Source organism: Coregonus clupeaformis, chromosome 28 (genome assembly GCF_020615455.1).
Source record: "Coregonus clupeaformis isolate EN_2021a chromosome 28, ASM2061545v1, whole genome shotgun sequence".
NCBI classification, from domain to species: domain Eukaryota; kingdom Metazoa; phylum Chordata; class Actinopteri; order Salmoniformes; family Salmonidae; genus Coregonus; species Coregonus clupeaformis.
This window is the reverse complement of record NC_059219.1, coordinates 18,649,680-18,670,053: the sequence shown is the minus strand read 5'-3', so window position 1 is coordinate 18,670,053 and position 20,374 is coordinate 18,649,680. Positions and strand designations below refer to the sequence as shown.

The window sequence follows — 20,374 nt, the reverse complement described above, 5'->3', positions numbered from 1 at the left end:
TCATGGACTATTATGAGTATCTCGCTCTCTCTCACACATACACACATACACATTCAATTGTACACACACACAGGCGCACACTTAGCCACTCACTCTCTACTTACTCACAGACACACACATACTGTATTTTCTCACAGACTGTAATGTATTTACTCACAGACACACACACACACACACAAACAAACAAACACAGACACACACACACCTCCCTTATATGATTTACTACCAGGCAGTTGTCTCCAGCCTGCTTCCGAGTGGTGCGTCGTTGTTGAGGTCAGGGCAGCCTCAGCCGGCAGATTGGGTATCCTGATCTCCCTGTCTCAGGCTTGTTTTCACTAGAGCAACACACAAGGCCCAAACAGAGCACCGGGGGAGATGAGAGAAGACTAGGAAGCCACCTGACCACTAGGTCTACTGGATTGGGCCCATCGTCACTGCTGTTCTGGTTGACCTGGTGCTCAGGTAGGTCTCTTTCTGTGCATCGTGATATTATGTATCCTCATTGTCATCTTAATGATGTTATTCCTGTCTTGGGTTTGTTTTCCCCCTGAAACATTCTGCAAAAGCTTGATCTACAATCGATCATACCCACCAGGCTGGTGCAAAACATTTCTTACGGTCTCTGGATATGCTGGTGTGTTTGCTTGGGGACAGAGCACTCCCAGGAAATAACTAGGAGAGGACCTGAGACGAAGGGGAGGAGACGAGGAAAGGAAGCCACTTTAGACTGTGCTATAATGAAATGCTGAATCTCAATAGATGGCGTCCTCTATTCATCTTCTCTCCTTCACTTTTACTGATCTGAAAACACAAAGTAAGTGGAAGCAATATGGTGGAGGTCTACTGGGAGCATGTCCAGTTCTTTCATGAAGGAGAGGCCATGGCAATGAAGCCTGTTACTATACTATACTATCGACATACAGCCTCTTTGAGAGAGAAAGCATATTGTGTCACAAACTGGGCTACTCAGTAACAGTCAGTCTCTATTGTCCTGGAGGGACTCATAACCAGGTAAACACACCCAGTCCCAGTTCCTCTGTTAGGAAAAACACAAAATAGTCATAATGAAGTAGCAACTATTTACTGGACTGCAGGGACTACTTTACTGTACATCAGACTATCAACAGTTGGCGGACTGATCTAGTATCATCATGACAACATTTGGTAAACTAGTCCATACATGTCCCAACTGTCATGTTTTATGAAGTTACACAGAAATAGCACTTTCTCTACATATTTCTTTCACAATATGTCAGCTGAGTTGTTTTTCTCAAGGACTTGCGCTTGAGTGTGAAAACTTTTGGCACTGTTTGACAGAGGGCTTTTAGATTGGGTGAGTGGCATCATTCTAGGAATACAAACTCAGTCATTGTCATTAAAGGGGCTGAGATGTAGATGATGCTGAACTAATCATACATAGCCATGTCTGTCTGGCTGCATGAAGCCTACTGTTATTTGTGCGTGTAATTCCTCTTGTTTTCAGTCTATGAGGTACTGTATACTGTATCTGTCTCTGAGTGTGTGTCCATGCTTGAATGGGTCCCCTTCAGTCATCGACCGCAGGCGGCGTGTGTGTTTGTCTGTGACCCTGTTTGTGAGTTGGAGCCCATGTGTCAATAGGTATTTTTAGTGCCGCCTCTCACTGCATTGCAATGGCACTCATTCGCACCCCTTTGGACCTCCCCCACCCACCCCCTCCACCCCCCACTTCCACCCCTCCAATCCCTCCGCCATAACATTCACTCTCACTGGGGAGAGACTAGAGAGCTAGCCAGCAACAGTCAGTGTGTAAACTTTAAAAAGGAGAGTGAGAGTTTAGAACCAAGAGGAGCAGAGACAGACAGACAGACAGACGACAGTAACCATGGGGATAGTAGAACCCGCAGTTCCCTGCCGTAGGCGACTATGATGTAAGTTAAAAATCACTTCAATAACAAACTTTCCCTTTGGAATCGGAACAATGCTTCTAGATTGTTGAGTCTAACCATGTTCGCACACAGTCCTCTTGCACACAGACAGACAAGACTGTAGGCGTCTGTGTTTGAGAAAGACTGAGTGGTTGAGAGATTTCACTCAGCTACTGTTAGTGTTGGAGAGACAGAGGAGCGGTAATAGGATGGAAAGGCCTCAACTGACTGAGTGGATGAAAGGAGGCGTAATTGAACAAGACAATGGTTCCACGACTAGACAAAGTGAATTAGACACCATCCAATGGGGGCTATGAGAGGAAGTCCCTAAGCGCTATTGTTAGCAATAGGCTGAGCAGAACAGGAGTGGAGACAGAGGGAGGGAGGGAGGGAGAGAGAGAGAGATTAGGGGGAAGAAAATACTAAGCGTAACCCTAGAGGGGTTGGAGTGACAGTTTGAACAGGGGGCGACAGTTGTGGGAGAGCCGCCCAAATGCCATAGCGACTGCAGCAGTCCCCCTCTGCTGCAGGGTGTGTGTGTGTGTGTTGGTGTATGTGTGTGAGTGCTACTAGTCGTTGTGTGTGTGGTGGATGAAGGAGAGCAGGGGACTTCTGAGAGGAGTAAAGTAACCCGACACCCAAAAGAAGTCTGCCCCCCCATCCACCACCCCCACCCAGCCCTCCAGGAGGAAGAGGAGACACAAGTGCAGGCCATGGCAGGGTACAGCTGAGAGGGTCCCCAGAGACCTCCTGACTGTGTGAGGGGTCATCTGGAACACCCGCCTCAAAGCCTACCCCCAACCCCCCACCCCCTCTCCTCTCACCCACCACCCATATGCCCCTCCATCCAACATCACGTCCACCCTCTAGTAAACAACAGTGTAGCAACCCACCACACACGTATTTCACATAAAGGCTGTCGCACCTCTTCAGAGACAGAAACATTGATTTGCTCACTGTTAGACAGTATGCTGCTAAGGTGCTCTTTTATTACAGTACATGAGCTATCAATCACCTCTTTAACCACTAGCACTCTAAATGGCCATTTAAATCTATCCTCTATAGCCACTGAGTCGTCTGGCTCTTTTGGCTCTCATTTGTTTGCTTGTAAAACAAAGCTCCCCCCAACACACACTGAGACACACATACACACACACACACACACACACACAGACTGACGGACGGACTGACTGGCTGGCTGGCTGGGTGGGTGGGTGTAAAACTGAGTTGGGTGGGGGAATGTGCCAGGTCACAGAAAGAACTGTGAGGAGAGTGAGAGGAGCTGACCACCACAGATTTTTTACACTGAACATCCAGAGGAGAGCTCCTCAGGGGCTGTGCCGCACACCCTGACCACCACCCAGGAACCTTCCACTGGGGTAGACATTGACCCAATGACCCCTGACACCTCCACGACTCCCACAGCCTCTCCAGGGACCAATCATATACAACCCACCCCAAGGCCTAGGATATTGATACTGACAAACACAAACAACTCACAATAAACAGACAAACAAACACACATGTGCATGCATAATGGATACCCACATACACACACACACACACCCACAGACAGACACATACACACAAGAACACACAGTCAGTAAACATGCTGCATATTGAAATAAGAGCTAAGTGCTTTCCGTCCATTTCAGAGGTGACATTGAAGAACTGAGAGTGGAGAGAGTGGAGAGAGTGGAGAGAGAGAGGAGGGAGAGAGGGAGGGAGAGAGAGAGGAGGGAGGGAGGGAGAGAGAGAGAGAGAGAGAGAGAGAGAGAGAGAGAGAGAGAGAGAGAGAGAGAGAGAGAGAGAGAGAGAGAGAGAGAGAGAGAGAGAGAGAGAGAGAGAGAGAGAGAGGAGAGAGAGGAGAGAGAGTGTCACTGTACAGTCTGTGCTTTCAACAGCCATTGAGAATTTTAGAAATTCTAGGGATTCTGAGAGACATTGAGAAAGAGCGACATATACATTAGAATGTTTTAGAGGGTAGAATGCTCTGCATTCCGGAACTGATATCATAAATCATTTGGAATGAGTCGAATGACAGGCAATGCATCACTGTCAACACAGAAGAACTAGACTGAATACTTAAAGAAACTTGGGATGAAAGGTTAGATTACAGAGACACATTAATTTCTCATAATCAACTTATTCTCTAAAATCTCAAGGCTATCTTTCAATGAACAGAGTTAGGCGCATTTCTGAAGAGTGGAGGAAAAACTCCCCTTTAAAACCCCTTTTTCTATGCTCTCTCTTGATAATGACTCTGACTTGATGTTTTCTGGGCATCTCCTCTCTCTATCTCGCTCTCTCTCTCTCTCTGTGTCTCTCTCTCTCTGTCTGCACTTCTTTCTCTACTCAACCTTCTTAACTTTTTTCCCTCACTCTTTCTACCTGACTCTCTCTCTCTCTTCCTCCTTCAGTGAATTCCTCACAGGATCAGACCTGCTTTTTATGCTTCACTAGGTTTCACTCAAAGTAGGGAGAGAGGAGGGAGAAAGTGAAGAGAGAGAAGAAGAGGGGTGGAGAGTGACACCACACCAAAATGGCTGGTTAAGGGGCAGCATGGGTAGGTTTTAAACAACATAGCAAATGGAGAGAAATAATTTCAGAAAGAATGGAGGAAGTAAAGAGAGACAGAGGGAGAGAAGGCCAGAAGAATAATGGTAATAAAGGTCATAACATTTGGAGGGGTATTTGCGGTTGCTCAGGCAACCAACAAAGCCTTGACAGTCAGGGGAAGAGCCCAGAAAAGAGAGTGAAAGCGAGAGGGAGAGGCAATGGCCAACACAAAGGATAGCAGCTGAAGTATTTCTCAGTAAGAATGAAAAAGAGCTTCTGATAGAAATGGGAGAAAATATATACACTACTAGTCAAAAGTTTGGACACACCTACTCATTCAAGGGTTTTTCTTTCTTAAATTTTTTTTTACATTGTAGAATAGTAGTGAAGATATCAAAACGATGAAATAACACATATGGAATCATGTAGTAACCAGAAAAGTGTTAAACAAATTAAAATATATTTAAATCTGAGATCCCAATTTGTAAGTCGCTCTGGATAAGAGCGTCTGCTAAATGATGTAAATGTAAATGTAATTCTTCAAATAGCCACCCTTTGCCTTGATGACAGCTTTGCACACTCTTGGCATTATCTCAACCAGCTTCATGAGGTAGTCACCTGGAATGCATTTCAATTGGTGTGGGGGTGCTTTGCTGGTGACACTGTCTGTGATTTATTTAGAATTCAAGGCACACTTAACCAGCATGGCTACCACAGCATTCTGCAGCGATACGCCATCCCATCTGGTTTGGGCTTAGTGGGACTATCACTTGTTTTTCAACAGGACAATGACCCAGCACACCTCCAGGCTGTGTAAGGGCTATTTTACCAAGAAGGAGAGTGATGCAGTGCTGCATCAGATGACCTGGCCTCCACAATCCCCCGACCTCAACCCAATTGAGATGGTTTGGGATGAGTTGAACCGCAGAGTGAAGGAAAAGCAGCCAACAAGAGCTCAGCATATGTGGGAACTCCTTCAAGACTGTTGGAAAAGCATTCCAGGTGAAGCTGGTTGAGAGTATGCAAAGCTGTCATCAAGGCAAAGGGTGGCTATTTTAAGAATTTGTTTAACACTTTTTTGGTTACTACATTAATCCATATGTGTTATTTCATAGTTTTGATGTCTTCACTATTATTCTACAATGTAAAAAATAAAGAAAAACCCTTGAATGAGTAGGTGTGTCCAAACTTTTGACTGGCACTGTATATTTTTTAACTTTATTATCCCCATGGGGAACTTTTTGTATGAATATGCTTGAGGAACGGACAGTACTTAATATCTGATGACTGTCAAACATTCATTGGAAGGTTACCGTCACCTTCATACATTTGGAAAATATCAGTTAAACATTGCCTCACAGTTTACTATAGTTTAACTGTTACATTGGCCTACTCAATCGGCATTCGTCTTGGGGGGGGAAAGAACCTCAAAAACACTTTTGTGGCGACAGACAGTTGCAGTAAAAGCTGCAAGTACGTCTATGAAACAACCCCAGCAACCAGACAACATGTATAAATCAAGTTAGTGAAGTGACTAAATAGATTCAAAGAAAATGGTGGAAAACCCTGTTCATAAGTTCAGCAGTTACAAAGTGGTTTATATGAAACACTTGGACTTTGAGGAGGAGAAGCTTAAAATATAACCATTAAGAGGTTTAAAGAGAGAATCGGGTTTACAGTCAAACAAAAGGCTTGGGTTTAGCATGAATTGGAAGCTGGTGATAGAATGTTAATGATATGCAGGGCAAGGCAAGCAGGCCAAAGGAAACTGCAGCTATGCTATTGAAATGGACAAAGAGAGAGAAAGGAGAGAGAGAAAGGGGGGGGGTGAATGAGAGAGAGAGAGAGAGGGAGAGTGAGCGAGCGAGAGAGCGAGAGAGAGAGAGAGAGAGAGAGAGAGAGAGAGAGAGAGAGAGAGAGAGAGAGAGAGAGAGAGAGAGAGAGAGAGAGAGAGAGAGAGAGAGAGAGAGAGAGAGAGAGAGAGAGAGAGAGAGAGAGAGAGAGAGAGAGAGAGAGAGAGAGAGAGAGAGAGAGAGAGAGAGAGAGAGAGAGAGAGAGAGAGAGAGAGAGAGATTAAAGGGCATGCATGTAAAACGATTTGTGTACATTATGTGGGTTTATGAGCGTTTGGAATATACTGTTTATGTCTCTGTGTCCTCCAACATAAAGCACACCATGTCCTCATCTTGACCTACTGTACACATACACACATACACACACACACACACACACACACATCAAACACAAACAGTCTATCAGTGGTTCAGTGACCCCGTTTATCCAAGGTGGGGCTGGATCAGGCAGTGTTTGCTAATGACCTTTATTGTCCCACGCTGCTGATAGACTGCCAGCTAAAGTTAGCTTTTTCTCATCGCCGCACAACACCGCGAGAGACGGGCAAGTACTGACACATAGCTGCCAAATACTCTTCCTCCCTGTCTCGCTCTTTGTGCCTTCTACTCATTTTCCTTCAGCATACCCAACTCCTAGGCTACTACACTTTTGGACTCTCATTGGCTTGATTTTAAAATAACCAATCGTTTTCATTAGGGTTTGTGTGGTGTGTTACTGTTTGTGTTTGCTTGTTTCATTCACCTTTCAAACTCTACTCTTTCATGCTTATACTGAACACCACTTTTATTTCACTTCTTAGGTTAAGTATTTTCCGTGTGCACTTTGGTCTCCTCTCCAAGCCCCATTTTCACAACTCTTATGATCTAAAGTACTGTGCTTTAGTGTAAACCCTTCAATCACACTCATTATAGCTCAAGGGTGTAATAGTATACAGTTAAAGTGGCAAACTCTGTAATAATGTTTACTTTTTAGGTATATTCAAAGAGAGAACCCTAGATAGATGGTAGGCTACTGGCAACAGCTATGATGAGTGGATGAAAGAAGTGATAACAGATGAAGTTTTGCATCCCAAATGGCACGCTATTCCCTATATAGTGCACTATTTTTTACCAGGGCCCAGAGTCAAAAGTAGTACACTGTATAGGGAATTGGGTGTCATTTGGGACACACAGCCTAAGTGTTGCTTTTGATATCTCACATAAAGTAAGGATGTTGATGCTGAAAACCGAGATACAGTTACCCAGACAGAAAGGTAGATTTTGTTAGGAGTACAAGCAAGGGGTTAGCAAGGTAAAATACCTCTGTTTCCTTCCTCTGTATTATATTTCATATTCCCCAAATCTCTCAATTCCTGTAACAAATAAAAAATCACTTTATACCCAGGGGCTTACTCACATTTACAGTGCTGTTGTCGGACCATGGGTTCCGACCCAGGGCGACTCCTGATTGGCTATTTGCTGGGAGAATATTCAACAAGCACCTGGTTAGCTGCTGTGATTGGACACAGCCAGTGTAGTTATGTAAATGAGCACCTGGTGGCGTTTGCTGGCCTCGCGGTGAGTTGAGGTTTGAGCAGGGCTCTCATGTGCGCAGCTGAAGCTAGGCTTTTGCGGTGATATAGACGAATAGACAGCAACGAACAAACGGAACGGAGATATTAACGGTTTTCTCATCTCGTTCTCTTGTCAGTTCTCACTTTAATCTTGACAAATGTGAGCTAGACAACTTGACATTTTCATCTAAATTTTGGACATAACCTGTTGCCTATTTTGGAGTGCTTGCTTGTTTTCAGAGTTTAAGAAAGGTCGAACGGCAGGCAGCGGTGTATTATTCCCGTGGCGGAATATTTTGGAGGACAGTCACAGTCACAGACACATTACGCACGGGATATTCAAAACATTTAGAAATTGCGATTGGTGTCACAGTTCTCCGTGACTTTTAGGTAAGTGGTAAAAACGGTTTCTGCATTGATAAAGAGGTTACATATCAGGACGCACTGTCAATAAGCGCAAAATGCTAAATCGCTTCACTCATGCTAGTTTGTGGGCTGCTGTGAGTAGGCTATTTTAGACGGTTACATTAGGTATTTATGTATGTCTGTGAATGGGTGTTTGTGGGCTTATGTCAGTCTGTCTGCTTGCCTCACACGGTGTCGATTGGCGTCAAACAGTCTCGGTGTCAGGCGGGGAAGGCTGGTTTGGACTCTCGCCACAGCACTCGGGAAGCGCATAGTGAGGTGTAACGTTGCACCCACATTGCTTGTTTGTCTGGCCTGGTGATTAGATACATTGTATCTTCCACGAGTCAACGAACTAACTACTTAGTTATTACATTGCATCATTCACTTCTTCATTGGTGATATACAAAGTAACTGTAATTAGGCTACATTGTATCCCTGCAGTATAAAAAGTAACCTAATTTATAGCATAGGTCTATATAGCGTAGTTACAGTACATTGCATCTTACTAAGTGACAACAGAACTGATAACCAATAACATCGGCTTCTTATTAGACCACATAGGCCTAACTGCTCTTCACGTTATTCTATTTTATTCTTTGATAGGCTGACCACTGTAATACCAGTGTATAAACAGGGAATTACCTAAAAAGTTGTTCAATAGTTTATTGGTCTTAATAGGCTACCTAAATGAATTAGCTGGCCTGCATTAGGCCAAGGCCTATGCACACATTTAGCTTTTTCATGCATATCGTTATTTAGGCTACGTTTTCCATCAGATCTCTTAGGTGCTTATCCGATTTACTGCCCACAATTGACCCCCCTAGATTGCCAATGGGCTTGAGTTGTTACAAGTCATCCCCCCGGCCGCATTCCATACTAAATAACCTTTCAGCGCCATTGTTCGCTTTGAATTACCCAGTCTGTAAACTATAGAGGTAATGGGCCGATTCTATTTCTATGGGGCTCCTCAAACCCAGTTGGTGTTAAACGTAATACATTCTACGGAGGCAGAGTACTAAAACTGTAAAAAGGCAAAGGCTCAACGGTCCTTGACGTGAGAAGGATGGGGTCAATAAATCGTCCGATGTTTACCATGATGGCCTCATAGCGCCCAGGTGGCCATTGTCACAAGGATATGGAACATGGCGCGGTTATTAACCTTGCGACCTCGCGCGGCAGGCAGGTGACCCCAAACAAGGCAGAGCGGCATGAATTTCGTCCCTGTGGGATGCACCAGTGTAGCGAATGGGAGGGTTCTCCTCTGGGAAGCGATCAGTCACTAGAACAAACCCCCAAACTAGCCCAAAGTACTGCCAGATAAAATAAATATGGTTTTAGAGAAACCATTCTCAACCTTTGGAACACAATCGGACACTACCAGAGACTGAAGGGTTTTTAGAAGAAACACATGCAGAAGATGAGAAGGAAGAAGGAGAAACATGTCCATTATGTCCCAAGCATCACCACCCACAGTGTTAATGAATCCATCATGAAGAATGAATGGATCGATTATCCTCTGATAGAGACATGAGATTAATTACAATGAGAGAGAATATGCTTTCTCATAGAACCAAGTGTGCGTGTGTGCGCGAGGCGTGTGTGTTTTTGGGACACAGAGTAAACAATAGGGTTAGGGGGGGTAATTGTGCAGAGAGAGCAGGGGGCTGGTTTCTCTTCCCTGGGGTGGAAATGCTGCCTTTAGGGGGTAGATATGCCTTTATTGGGGGGTAGCTGGTTGTCCTGGCCAGGGGGCTGGTTCTGCTGCTGTCTAGGGAGGATGGTGTTGTTGGGGTGTGGGGGATTTCTGCCTGGCTGGGGGGGTTGGTTTAGCTGCCTGTGGTTTTGTTAATAGATAAAAAGACAATAAAACCCTTTTCTCCCCCTACTCTCTTTCCCGTAGTCTCTCTCTCAATTCAATTCAATTCAATTCAATTCAAGGGGCTTTATTGACATGGGAAACATATGTCTACATTGCCAAAGCAAGTGAACTGGATAAACAAAAGTGAAATAAACAATAAAAAGTGAATCTTGGGTCAGTCACAGTGGTCAGGTATTCTGCCACTGTGTACTCTCTGTTTAGGGCCAAATAGCATTCTAGTTTGCTCTGTTTTGTTAATTCTTTCCAATGTGTCAAGTAATTATATTTTTGTTTTCTCATGATTTGGTTGAGTGTAATTGTGTTGCTGTCCTGGGGCTCTGTGGTGTCTGTTTGTGTTTGTGAACAGAGCCCCAGGACCAGCTTGCTTAGGGGACTCTTCTCCAGGTTAATCTCTCTGTAGGTGATGGCTTTGTCTCTCTCTCTCTCTCTCTCTCTCTCTCTCTCTCTCTCTCTCTCTCTCTCTCTCTCTCTCTCTCTCTCTCTCTCTCTCTCTCTCTCTCTCTCTCTCTGCCTCTCTCTCTCTCTGCCTCCTTTCTGTCCCCTACTCGCTCACTCCATCTCCCCCCCTTACTCTCTCTCCCCTACTCCCCTCTGCTGTGCTAGTAGTACCAGTGAAGAGTGAGGACAGAGAGGAGGAGCATTGTGTTGATAGATAGACCCAAAGGGGAGCATAGATCTGTTGTATCCCTGTCTAATGGGCATTTGGATGCTAATTCCTCCATGTCGTCCCAAGAGGATGGTTGTCATTTCATAGTCTGGTTCTATCAGCTGTAGAGAAGAGACGAGAAGAGATTGACATATTATAGCCTACAGTATTTAGATCAAACTTCAACAATGTGAGTATACCGCTGCATACAAATTGGATTCTTGTGCTTTCTTTGGAGTTTTGTACAGGAAAAGCTGAATTTACAGAGTCAGAATGATTTTCTTTGAAAGTGTATAGTGCTCTATGCAAGTTGTCTGTTCAGTCTATCAGTAAGAGGTATCTCTTGGAAGCATTTTAAAAAAAATAATGTGCAAATATTGTACAATCTAGGTGTGCAAGGCTCTTAGAGACTTACCCAGAAAGACTCGCAGCTGTAATCGCTGACAAAGGTGATTCTAACATGTATTGACTCAGGGGGTTAAATACTTATATAATGAAGATATATTCGTAAAAATAAAATAAAAAATCAGTTAGATTCTTTTTTTCACTTTGACATTGCAGAGTATTTTGTGTAGATCGTTGACATAAAATGACAATTAGTCAATTTTAATCCCACCTTGTAACACAACAAAATGTGGATAAAGTCAAGGGGTGTGAATACTTTCTGAAGGCACTGTAGATGCATGTTATTACACTAAGGCATGCATACCACATACCATGTAACTACACATTATCAGTCAAACTTAATAAGTGTGACAAAATGGATTATGGGAAATAAGTGGTATCCAGTATTACAGCAGTATGTTAAAGATGAATAATGGAACTGGGTTTAGGTGATTGTGAAGCATTCAGGTTTAGTCTCTGCCAGTATACAGTCACACAGGTTAATCATTGTCCTCTTTTTCAGGTCATTGGGGTTATGAGATAAAGTTATTCGATAAAGTGTTAGGAGAGATACTGTAAAGTTTGTTAAATGACATCAATCTTCAAAAGTGATGCGCTCGCATGTAAAAGAAAATATATAGATCTTACTGGTTCATAGGAATATAAAATGTGGAGTGTATGGCTTGTATGGTAGAAGTTATCTAGTTGTCCATATCACTGGGGTTTGTTTTGGATTAATTGGTTCCCAACAGGCTGACAGACCTCACGTTCAGGAATAATTAAATAATCAAAGACCAGCGGGTTCCAACCACACACTCAGACAAAGTAGCCATTTACGGAAGACACCTCCAAAAAGAAAGTATTGGCTAAATTGTTTATCTCTAGTCCTAAACCAATTTCCCCTTGGTCTAGACAGCTAGCTAGACTTTTCAATCCAATTTCTTTCTCATAAGTTTCTCTTGCAAGCATTTGAATGACTGTCAAAGAGAGAGGAGGAGAGAGAGGAAGTAGAGAGAGAGAGAAACTCTAAATTGCATAATGGGCGGCAACACTTAAAAGCGGGATGTGAAGTCGTCTTGGGTTTTGCGTGTCGGTTTGTTTCAAATCTAAAATGAAACCTTTTCTGAGACCCATTTGATCTCCCCCTCTCTCTCCTGTCCATCTCCATCCGTCTCTCCCTCTGCCCCATCCAACATACCTTTGATGCAGTAATTGATCATTCTGGCAATCTGTCTCTCTCCAAATCTCTCTCTGAACATCTCTTCTTTCACTTCATCTTCCACCACTCTCTCTCTCTCTCTCTCTCTCTCTCTCTCTCTCTCTCTCTCTCTCTCTCTCTCTCTCTCTCTCTCTCTCTCTCTCTCTCTCTCTCTCTCTCTCTCTCTCTCTCTCTCTCTCTCTCTCTCTCTCTCTCTCTCTCTCTGTCCCCCCCGGCTGCTTTGAAGCAGCACTAGATAATTCATCCCTCTATCCCTTTCCCTCATCCTCCCATCTCTTTATCATCATCCTCCCCACCCCCTCCCCCTCATCTCTGCGCCCACTCATATGTGTGGTTACCCTCCTCCCAACCCTGATAGATAGAGTTTGTGCCTATTGGCTCTGGCTGGACTGTTTTAATGAGTGAATCTGTCAGTGTATCTTATCTGGGGATCTCACATACCCTCACCATATCATGCCAGCATAAGAGCTCACTAGAATTCCTCTGTCTGCATGCTGTATAATGAGGACTCATCTTCAGGGTTGTTCATTTCTGTGATACAGCTGGGGAGTATTTGAATAGTGAAGTGTGTGCCCCCAAACAACCTAAAAGGCATTAAAGATAAATATATTGTAATGATTTTATTCCAATGAATGTGTCTTGCCTGAGCACTGACTCACTGTTGTTGTTGTTGAAAACACAATAGACTGCCTTATAAATACCCTAGGACTGTATGTTTGGTAATAGGAACATGTCTTCCAGGAGTTTTTTTACAAACTGAATAAATGAATTGTATTTGGTTTGTATGAGTCAGAGTCAGACTCACTGTGCTCTAACAAGTGTCTCTCTACATTCTGTATGACAGTCAGTGGGCCGGGTATCATATTTCCCTACGATAAGTATGGAAACTTGTCAACTTCAGTCCCAAATAATGAGCTCTTTTTCTTTCATCGCTCTCTCTCTCTCTCTCTCTCTCTCTCCCAGTGTTTTTTCCTCAGTTGCTAACACACACACACGCCGACTCATGTGGTACAGTATCCCACCCCCACCAATCATTACTCATGGCTTCCGGGCGACTCTAGAAAGCTTTTGAAAAGCTTCGGGGAAAAAACGCCACAATGCCATGCTGAACATCAAAGTGTTGCTTATTTTAATATGTTGTGTTCCAAATGGCACCCTCTTCCCTATTCGTGCACTACTTTTGACTAGAGCTCTCCTAGGCCCTGGTCAAAAGTAGTGCACTATAAATGGAATAAGGTGCCATTTGGGACGCAGCCTATGTCTCTGTATCACCTCAGCGAGTTTTCAGAGTAACACCATCCCTGTTGAGGTTCTGAGGTTCTGACTGTGACATCAGCCTTCCCCTTCCAGGCATTAGGACCAGGATACTGCCGTGTGAAATGTCACTGAGATCTTTTTAGGAGCAGGGACAGGAAGAAATTAGCTGGTAGAGGGTTCAGCCGATGCCTGAAGGGTGTAACAATGATGATGTGTGTGTGTGTGTGTGTGTGTGTGTGTGTGTGCGTGTTCGTGTGTGTGTCAGCATGAGTTTCATCTAGTGCCAGACTCCACGTTAATCAGGTCAACAGGAACTACTCCAGAGCTGAGATTTTGTTTGTTTGTTGTGTGTGTGTGTGTTTGAATGGTCCAGACTGACATTTAACAGTCTTCAGCCTTCCCCTGCAAGACCATTTATTTATCTTGATGAGTAAGTTAGTTAGTGAAGTAGAAAAAGTCTGTTTTTCTCACTGCAGTTCTAAATGCTGAGCCTCGCACAACACATTCCGGTTTGACCTGTTCTCTCTCTTTAATCTCTCTCTCCAAACTATCCCTCCCTCCTGTCCTCCTCTCCTGTTTCAATGCTAAATCACTGGGTGAATCATTCTCACCCTCCTGCTGCCAAGGTCTTTGTCTAACGCTTACTCTGTATTTCTGAGACAGGCTTCTAAATATGGAAGGCCCCTCCCTCTCTCTCTCTCTCTCTCTCTGCTCCTCTACTCCTCTCCCCCCTTTCTCTCCTACTCTCTCTCCACCGTGGTGGACGGGGTGGCAGTCAGTTTTCTCTCTCCCCATTGTGAGAGTAGCATGGTGCCGTCACATACTTCTCTCTCCTCCCCCTCATACCCTCTCTCTCTCCTCCCCCTCATCCCCTCTCTCTCCTCCCCCTCATACCCTCTCTCTCCTCCCCCTCATCCCCTCATCCCCTCTCTCTCCTCCCCTCATCCCCTCTCTCTCTCCTCCCCCTCATCCCATCTCTCTCTCCTCTCCCTCATCCCCTCTCTCTCTCTCTCCCTCTCATCCCCTATCTCTCTCTCTCTCTCTCTCTCTCTCTCTCTCTCTCTCTCTCTCTCTCTCTCTCTCTCTCTCTCTCTATCTCTCTCTCTCTCTCTATCTCCTCCCCTCCTCCCCTCTCTCTCTCCTCCCCTCATCCCCTCTCTCTCTCCTCCCCCTCCTCCCATCTCTCTCTCCTCCCCCTCCTCCCTCTCTCTCTCCTCCCCTCATCCCCTCTCTCTCTCCTCCCCCCTCATCCCCTCTCTCTCTCCTCCCCTCATCTAATTTCTCTCTCCTCCCCCTCACCCCCTCTCTCTCTCTCCCCTCATCCCCCTCTCTCTCCTCCCCTCATCCACTCTCTCTCCTCCCCCCTCATCCACTCTCTCTCTCCTCCCCTCATCCCCTCTCTCTCTCCTCCCCTTCATCCCCTCTCTCTCTCCTCCCCCCTCATCCCCTCTCTCTCTCCTCCCCCCTGATCCCCTCTCTCTCCTCCCCCCTCATCCCCTCACCTCATCCCCTCTCTCTCTCCTCCCCCATCCCCCCTCTCTCTCTCTCCTCCCCCTCATCCCCTCTCTCTCTCCTCCCTCATCCCCTCTCTCTCTCCTCCCCTCATCCCCCCTCTCTCTCTCCTCTCCCCCTCATCCCCTTTCTCTCTCTCCTCCCCTCCTCTCTCTCTCTCTCTCCTCCCCCTCCTCCCCCCTCTCTCTCCTCCCCCTCCTCTCGCTCTCTCCTCCCCCTCATCCCTCTTTCTTTCACCTCTCCTCAGACAGGTGGTAGTGAGACAGTGTAAATTGAATTCAGGGAATTGGTCTGAGGCCTTTGTGTCACACTACAACTCTAACACAAACCTCAGAGGTCCAGTATAGCTAGAGTCACTCTAGCATCACAGATTTATATTCACTCTATCGCCAGTATGTCATTAGCATGCCAATGCTACTATAGATGTATTACATACTTATAGTATAGGTCTCATATGGAAAACAGTACATCATAAGTTAGATAGGTACTGTTATGCCTATACCTAGGGCTCTATTCAGTTAAAACAGTGCAAAAATGTTCTCACCAAGACTGTTTATAGCATGAGACTAAAAGAGATTTGACAGGTTCTTAATTCAGATTCACTGGAAGGACTCCTCCCTGGATTTTCGTGACTGCACTTCTCTCCCATCTAGGGTGGCAGGTAGCCTAGCGGTTAGAGCGTTGGGTCAGTAATCGAAAGGTCGATGGTTCGAATACCTGAGCTGATAAGGTGAAAAATCTGTAGATGTGCCATTGAGCAAGGCACTTAACCCTAATTTTCTTCAGGGGCGCCATACTACTATGGCTGACCTTGTAAAACAACACATTACACTGCACCTATCTGGTGTATGTGACAATAAAACATATACTGAAGAAAAATATAAACGCAACATGCAACAATTTCAAAGATTTTACTGAGTTACAATTAATATGAGGAAATCAGTCAATTGAAATTAATTAATTCAGCCCTATTCTATGGATTTCACATGAGTGGGAATACAGATATGCATCTGTTGGTAACAGATACCTTAAAAGAAATGGGCCTCACAATGGGCCTCAGGATCTCGTCACGGTATTTCTGTGCATTCAAATTGCCATCGATAAAATGCAATTGTGTTCATTCATAGCTTATGCCTGCCCATACCATAACCCAACCACCACCATGGGGCACTCTGTTCACAATGTTGACATCAGCAAACCGCTTGCCCACAGGATGCCTTACACGTGGTCTGCGGTTGTGAGGCCGGTTGAACGGACTGCCAAATTCTCTAAAACGATGGTGGAGGAGGCTTATGGTAGAGAAATGAACATTACATTCTCTGGCAACAACTCTGGTGGACATTCCTGCAGTCAGCATGCCAATTTCACGCTCCCTTAAAACTTGAGATATCTGTGACATTATGTTGTGTGACAAATCTGCACATTTTAGAGTGGCCTTTTATTGTCCCCAGCACAAGGTGCACCTGTGTAATGATCATGCTGTTTAATCAGCTTCTTGATATGTCACATCTGTCATGTGGATGGATTATCTTGGCAAAGGAGAAATACTCACTAACAGAGATGTTAACAAATTTGTGCGTATGGACAATTTCTGGGATCTTTTATTTCAACTCATGAAACCAAAAGGGAACAACACTTTACATGTTGAGTTTATATTTTTGTTCAGTGTATATATACAGAACATCTTCCTAATATTGAGTTGCCCTCAGAACAGCCTCAATTCGTTGGCCCATGTTTACTCCAATGCAGTCGTGTCAAGTTGGCTGGATGTCCATTGGGTGATTAACCATTCTTGATACACATGGGAAACTGTTGAGCATGAAAAACCCAGCAGCGTTGCAGTTCTTGACACACTCAAACCAGTGCGCCTGGCACCTACTATCATTCCCTGTTCAAAGGCACTTAAATATTTTGTCTTGGCGCACATACAGAATCCATGTCTCAATTGTCTCAAAGCTTAAAAATCCTTCTTTAACCTGTCTCCTCCCCATCTACACTGATTTGAAGTGGATTTAACAAGTGATATCAATAACGGATCATAGCTTTTACCTGGATTCACCAGGTCAGTCTATGTCATGGAAAGAGCTGGTGTTCCTAATGTTTTGTACACTCAGTGTATATATCCAGGATAGGGATTATAGAGAGAGGGAGTGTAGCTCCACTCGGCCAGGTGTAATCATCTGTTTGAGGCCCAGAGCAGTTCCCTGGACGTGCACCGACAAGTACGGAGATCTTAGCCCTGTCTGAGAACCAAAACAAAACAGTTGGAGTAGCAGACAGTGAGAGTGAAACAAAATTATTGTCCTGTGGGAAACTATTGGAGTCCCACTCTGAGTCCAAAATGGCACCCTATTCCCTACATAGTGCTCTACTTTTGACCAGGGTCTTTTTTTTATTTTCATCCTTTAAAAAAAGTATTTTTAATATGAATAATGCAGATAGTCTGGCTTCTATCAATGTATTGTCTGCATCATTTCCAATCTCCCATATATATGTGATGAGTAACCTTGCCTGAGACCTGAAAGCTTTGTAAACTTCTATATCTAATGCCTAGGCTTTAGCTCAGTGTGCTACCGTGGTCTAGATCTAATGCCTAGGCTTTAGCTCAGTGTGCTAACGTGGTCTAAATCTAATGTCTAGGCTTTAGCTCAGCATGATAAATCAAATCAAAGTTTATTGGTCACGTATACAGTTTAGCAGATGTTAAAGCGGGTGCAGCGAAATGCTTATGCTACTAGCTCCTACCAATGCAGTAAAATGTCAAACAAGTACACAAATAATACAAACTATTATAAAAAGAGTAATATAAAAAAAACACAACAAGAAATGAAGAAATGTTGGAACGAATCCAATTATCAACCCAAATAGCACTGTAACAGTAATCCAAATGTAATCTATATGTATATACACTGGATTAATTTACACAAGATATACTAAGAATGATAGGTCAACAGTAGATATATTAGAGTGGGTTATGTCAAGAATCCAGTATATACACTACCGGTCAAAAGTTTTAAAACACCTACTCATTCAAGGCATGTAGCGTTTTCCTGGCATCCGCCAAACCCAGATTTGTCTGTCGGACTGCCAGATGGTGAAGTGTGATTCATCACTCCAAATAACGCATTTCCACTGCTCCAGAGTCCAATGGAGCAGTGGAAACCAAACCATCTCAGTTGATAGTCCCACTAAGCGCAAACCAGATGGGATGGCATATTGCTGCAGAATGCTGTGGTAGCCATGCTGGTACAGTGTGCCTTGAATTCTAAATAAATCACAGACAGTGTCACCAGCAAAGCACCATCACACCTCCTCCACACGCAGAGATCATCCGTTCACCTACACTGCGTCTCACAAAGACACGGCGGTTGGAACCAAAAATCTCAAATTTGGACTCATCAGACCAGAGGACAAATTTCCACCGGTCTAATGTCCATTGCTTGTGTTTCTTGGCCCAAGCAAGTCTCTTCTTCTTATTGGTGTCCTTTAGTAGTGGTTTCTTTGCAGCAATTCAACCATGAAGGCCTGATTCACACAGTCTCCTCTGAACAGTTGATGTTGAGATGTGTCTGTGACTTGAACTCTGTGAAGCATTTATTTGGGCTTCAATTTCTGAGGCTGGTAACTCTAATGAACTTATCCTCTGCAGCAGAGATAACCCTGGGTCTTACATTCCTGTGGCGGTCCTCATGAGAGCCAGTTTCATCATAGCGCTTGATGTTTTTTGCGACTGCACATAAAGAAACTTTCAAAGTTCTTGAAATGTTCCGTATTGACTGACCTTCATGTCTTAAAGTAATGATGGACTGTCGTTTCTCTTTGCTTATTTGAGCTGTTCTTGCCATACTATGGACTTGGTCTTTTACCAAATAGGGCTATATTCTGTATACCACCGCTACCTTGTCACAACACAACTGATTGGCTCAAACACATTAAGAAGGAAATAAATTCCACAAATTAACTTTTAAGAAGGCACCCCTGTTAATTGAAATGCATTCCAGGTGACTACCTCATGAAGCGGGTTGAGAGAATGCCAAGAGTGTGCAAAGCTGTCATCAAAGCAAAGGGTGGCTATTTGAAGAATCTCAAATATAAAATATATTTTGATTTGTTTAACACTTTTTTGGGTACTATATGATTCCATATGTGTTATTTCATAGTTTTGATGTCTTCACTATTATTCCACAATGTAGAAAATTGTAAAAATAAAGAAAAACCCTTGAATGAGTAGGTGTGTCCAAACTTTTAACTGGTACTGTATATCTCTCTCTATCTCTCTCTTGCTTCTCCTTAATTTTGGAAGAAATGTATTTGTTAAAAACTGTTCAACTATTGTCTTTCTCTCTTTTTGAGTCAATTACTCACCACATTTTATACACTGCAGTGCTAGCTAGCTGTAGCTTATGCTTTCAGTACTAGATTCATTCTCTGATCCTTTTATTTGGTGGACAACATGTCAGTTCATGCTGCAAGAGATCTGATAGGTTGGAGGATGTCCTTCGGAAGTTGTCATAATTACTGTGTAAGTCTATGGAAGGGGGTGAGAACCATGAGCCTCCTAGATTTTGTATTGAAGTCCATGTACCCAGACGAGGACAGAAGCTAGCTGTCCTCCGGCTACACCATGGTGCTACCCTACAGAGTGCTGCTGAGGCTACTGTGGACCTTCATTGCAAAACAGTGTGTTTTAATCAATTATTTGGTGACGTGAATATATTTAGTATTGTTTTATCTAAAAAGGATAACTTTTTAAATCTTTCACTATTTTTATTTTTATGAAATTCACTGAGGAGGATGGTCCTCCCCTTCCTCCTCTGAGGAGCCTCCACTGATGTAGACTTGCTGAAGAATGTGCAATCCTAGTAATGCAGCTCTTATGGAGCGGAGAGGGAGTTAGAGTAAGGAGGACTGGGGAAGGCCAAGAAGACCTGATCCTAACTATGGAGAGGAGAGGAGAGGAGAGGAGAGGAGAGGAGAGGAGAGGAGAGGAGAGTGGGAGGCCAGGGAAAGGGGGAAGGAGCGTAGTGGAATAATTGGACGTTTTACTCCCTTAATGATTGACTTCTACTTGGCCCAAGCTGCATATAATGAATCAGAGTTTATTACAATACTTTTTTACTCCTGTCTCACTTCCCTAAATAGTTGATTCATGGGTCTTTATTGCGTAAATCTTTTCTCTGTCCATTCCTTTTCAGTT

At 44.0% G+C, this 20,374-nt stretch overlaps 1 protein-coding gene across 4 annotated transcripts in view; it reads left to right on the top strand.

The window, feature by feature from the left end:
* Nucleotides 1–7,886: 7,886 nt before the first annotated feature.
* Nucleotides 7,887–20,374, top strand: part of LOC121543855 (epithelial discoidin domain-containing receptor 1-like) — a 63,295-nt gene continuing 50,807 nt past the window's right edge. For all 4 annotated transcript variants that reach the window (XM_045208681.1, XM_045208682.1, XM_045208680.1 and 1 more), the window contains exon 1: nt 7,887–8,262. The gene's annotated coding sequence lies outside the window, so the exon portion shown is untranslated. The remainder of the gene's footprint in view (nt 8,263–20,374) is intronic.